Consider the following 5,025-nt stretch of genomic DNA (forward strand, 5'->3'; position numbering starts at 1 on the left):
GCCAAACCTCCCCCAGACCTAGATCGGGTCAGAGCTGCCAATTGAATACGTGGTCGACGATTCACCCAGACCAATGAAGAAAGAAGACTATTCAAACGCCTAAACAATGTATCTGTAATAAAAACAGGAGAATGCTGCAAAACGTACACAAATTTTGGCTGCACCACCATCTTTATTAAGTTAATTCTACCAGTAACGGTAAGAGGGAGTCGGCGCCAGGACTGAAGTTTGCCCTTTAAGTACTACTACTATATAGTCCTTTGGGGAATTAGTTATCCAGATACCTAAATATTTAAATTTATTTACCCAACAGAGAGGGAGAGTGACAATGGGAACAGTCGGATACAACCCCCTAAGAGGAAGGATAGATGATTTGTCCCAGTTTATCTTAAGACCAGAAAAAATACCAAATTGTTCTATGACTTGAAGCACCACAGGCATAGCTGTTACATAGTCAGACAAAAAAAAGTAATAAATCATCTGCATATAAGGAAACTTTGTCCATTCTATTACCCAATTGTAGACCTAAAATATCATGGTGAGAACGTATAATACAGGCTAACGGCTCAATAGCCAATGCAAACAGGGTTGGGGACAAGGGGCAACCCTGTCTTGTGCCCCGAGACAGGGGGAAGGATGGGGAGATAAACCCATTCACTGACACCCTGGCAGTAGGGTTCGCATACATAAGCTTTTACAGTCCAGGTTTTAAGGATTTCCATGTTTGAGCACAGGTGACTTAATTAGTACCTCAGTCAATTTGATGTAACCATCTGAGCTCAAGCATCAATATCCTTAAAACCTGTACTGCAATGGTGGAGTTTGGGAACCTCTGGCATAAGACATGACAGGGGCATACAAGGTAGACAGAGGCCCTGATTCAGAGTCGGTCGCTCTGACAGAGCGCTCGCTCTGAATCAGGGACGGTCTTTTTTTTTTTTTTTAGAATGGCCTCCTGGCCGCTCGCATAGCTGTGGGTGACCACTCACAGCTATAGTGAGCAGCCAGGAAGATGGTCGCGATGGTCAAGACCATCGCGACCATCGGGCTTACGACGAGACCCTTGTGGTAGGGTCTCGTTGCCGCAAGCCCCAGAGAGATTTCGGCTCTAACTGAGCCGGAATCTCTCCACTGACATCACTTGTGATGTCAGTGGGGCCGGCACCAAACGGTAGGCGTTCACCCCCCGGCCCGCCCACCAAAGGGGGCGTGCTGTCACTCAACATCGTCAGCATGCCCCCTTTGGTGCGAGACCCGGAACGACGGTTTGCCCGTCGCTATCCGGGTCTCGCGCATGCGCACGACGGAGCCGGCTCCGACGTGCGCATGCGTTCTGGGCCACCATCAACCCAGTTGCGAGCGCACAGCACTCGCGACCGGGTCTGAATCAGGCCCAGAGAGTGGACATGTGACTTAAGGTGGGTACACACCTGATAGATATATCTGCAAATCGACTGATCTGCAGACTGTGCAGAACATGTTCTGCATACAGGGCCTGATTCAGAGACGCTCGTTCGCTCTGAGCGATGTTCGCACAACTGCGCATGCGTATGGGTCGTAATGCGCATGCACAAACCAGTTATTGCGATCGGAAATCGTGCGCTCGCAAAACAGCAAGGGGCTGCTAATTTCATTGACAGAATGTAACATTTGTGGGTGGTAACGGGAAGGTGCTTGAAAACGGGGGAGTGGAGATCCGAACGCAGGCGTGCCTAACGGTAAAAAGGGCGTTTAATGGGAGTGCATAATTAGTAAAGGAGCGTCATCGACCACGTCACTTGGTTGTCTTTTAGCCTGAACTGCTCGCAGTGATTGCGGTAGGAAAATCCTACCACAAGCACTGCGAGCAGTTCTGATGCCTTTCGATGTTCCCGATTAATCTAATAAATACCGGAGATGACGTGTGTTGCGAACGGCAAAGGGGCGTCTTTACAAAATAGCGAGCGCATTTTTCGTTCACTCGCTCGGACATAGAGGCGTCAACAAACCGCAAAGAGCAAGCGCTTAATTTAAATAGCCCCGGCGCTGTTGGTCGTAGCGGGTCTCACGCATGCGCACGCCATCGCCGACGTGCGCATGCTCTGTGGGGGGCCATCGACCCGGTCCGAGCGCATCGGCGCTAACGACCGGGTCTGAATGACCCCCTGAATGTGAAAGGTAAAGCTGAGGGCGGAGTCATGGATGTCGGTAATGCAGCAGGTATGGAGAACAGAGGGTGATGCAGGGGCAGAACTATGGGAGACAATGGAGGCGCCTGCCGCCGGGCTCCAGCTCTGAGGGGGCACCTCCTCCATTGTCCACAACATATTCACCCCACTTAGGGCTGTAACTATGTACCCGGAGTGTACTGTCATGGCCGCCTAATACATGGCACCTATTCCCAGCACCTGAGAAGCCACCATACACTAGTGGAGAGCTCCATGTCACACCATCAGCTGCTGCCTTCGTCTATCTATAGCCTGTTTGCATGCGAACTGCTACATTACAGTGTCAGCGGCTGTAACGGGGAGGGGGGGGGCACCAAATTATAACTTGCCTCCGGGCATTTGGGATGAAGTTATGCCACTGGGGTGATGTCAAGTGAAGGATATGTGGGGACATGTAGTGACATTAGTGTGTATGAGGCTCAGATTCGGTGCCCACACACATACCGATGTCCTCACGATACGATTTTATGGCCAATTTCCTCATGAACTTTCACGGGAGCTCCCTTGCCGTCGTGATCACGATTTGGAGTTAAAAATGTCCAATCTGACTAAAGATCTATCTTGCAGCCAATGCATTGTATCCGAGATTGGCTAATCTGCCCTACAGCACGGCAGATCAGAAGATGCGATGTACGACGAGCAGGGATGCGCATCGGCATCGTCACAATTTGTACTATTTTTACCCGATTCGCCGTCACGATTCGTTGAAATCGGCCAAATCATGTAAAATGTCGCTATATGTGTGGGCACCTTTAGACCTGTTAAGTAATGAAGCACTGGGATACCCAGGTGGAAATGGCCAAGAAGAAGTTGGAAACCTGGGATAGGTCAGTGGAGTAAAGGTAGATCTTGATGTTGTCAGCACAGAAAGGATAGTGGAGGCCAATAGTGCATTTGAGTTCCCCAAGGGAGTAGGTGTTTATATAGAGAAGAGTATAGGGACAAAAACAGAGCTTTGAGAGACCCTGATAGAGAAAGGAAGAGGAGGGGAGCAAGAGTCAGATGTAAATACACTAAAGGAGTTATTTATAGATGCATTCAGAGTATGATATTTTTAGCATCTTTCATAACAAAATAAAATGCTAATAGCAATACATCCATGTACCAGTTGTGTGCCTAATTACTACACTGTGTTACCCAAGGTAACAACTTAAATGGTGTTCCTTACAAAATATATATAAACCAAACGGAAGGCACTCCTCTAATATAGGTTACTCGAGCAGGTGATTGCTAAAAATAGACCAAGCACACTCCAGCCAGCGGCACTCAGGACTTCCATAGAAATAAAGACCCAAACTGTATTTATGCTATTGTTTGTTGTTTGATGGCAGCACCAGTGTGTGTCAACAGTTTGACAATTTTTGTTCCTGCACAGTTATTTTTCTTGTTTAATTTGTTTCGTGGTGCTGGGTCACAGTTGTATTTACTGTTTTGCCATGGGTCACTGACTGACGTGATGACGTACTTCTGAGTAAAGTCTGAAATGTTGGTGCTTTGCCACAGTTTGGGTCTTAATTCTATGAAGGTCTTGAGAGTGCCACTAGCTGGCATACAGACACATATATATTACATAGGATCAGGGAAAAAAGCATGTTAAAATTAACTGACTCGCCGATTCCAACCATTTTCAGGTCGGGATCAGAGAATTGAGATTGACCAACATGCTGGATTTCCCAGATTCCCCAACCTACGATGTACATCTACAGTACATCATAGATGTATGGGCCCCATTAGGGGTTGTAAAGGCAAGTGTGTTTCAGTCAGCTTGAAATGAATGTGTGAGAATTTGTTGTGTGCATGCATAGTTGAGAAGAAATGCAATTTGTCATTTTCGTTTTAAGCTTAAGGCCTTGAATCAAGCCTGATAGCAACCTAATATCTAGTACAACTTACATTAATGAAGACGATCTGATTCATTGCTAGGGGCTTCAACATATTAATATTCTGTATAGTGTACCCTGAGACTTAAAAACACTTTCTTTATTTGTCAATAAACAAACCCATGTATTTACTTATATTTAGAGACAATGTAAACTGTTAGTATGATTCTGTATATATAGGATAATCGTCTAAGGCAGTGGTTCCCAAATTGGGCGCCTCAAGGCACTCGCAGGGGTACCTTGGTAGGGTGGTCAAGTACCAAATAAAATTATTTTTAGTCAGTGTGATAGGCACAACCAGTGCTAATGGCTGCCTATCAAAAACTATGTGGACAAAAAGAAGTGCAGCCCTGTTAACTATCACATAACTGAACCTAAGGGTGACAGGTAAGTGCAATTGACTTTATTTATTTTTGCTGAATTTCTCAATAAGAAACTTTTGGCCCAGGGATGTCTTGGAAAAAATCCTAATACTCTAGGGTGATTCGAAATAGTTTGTGAAGCACTGGTCTAAGGCAGTGATTGGCCACAGATCACCCTAATGACCTCTGAGCCTTCATCTGCGTCCCCTAGCTTCTTCATGATTTATCACTTGATCCTTTTCTTTGCTTTATGTCCTGCTGGCCCCTTTTGTTATTTCTGGCTTTATGTCCCACCGAGCTTCCAGTCCTGCTTGACCCATGCCTTTTTTTTTTTTTTAAACATATTTTTATTGTAAGACTGCAATGAACAATACAGCATATTGGTCAGAAAATAACAAGACATCAATAGGATTACAACAGTAATATATAATATAATCCATCCATAAGGAACGTAGTATTACAGGTTCTAAAATGGGGTCTACCTGAGGACAAGGTTTCTTCATCATACCAGGCTGTAAGTTGGACTGCAGCACGGAGCGTGTCTTTAACCTGAGGTGTTAATGTGTGAACATACGG

Source organism: Taudactylus pleione, unplaced genomic scaffold (genome assembly GCF_031769625.1).
Source record: "Taudactylus pleione unplaced genomic scaffold, aTauple2 ptg000018l, whole genome shotgun sequence".
NCBI classification, from domain to species: Eukaryota; Metazoa; Chordata; class Amphibia; order Anura; family Myobatrachidae; genus Taudactylus; species Taudactylus pleione.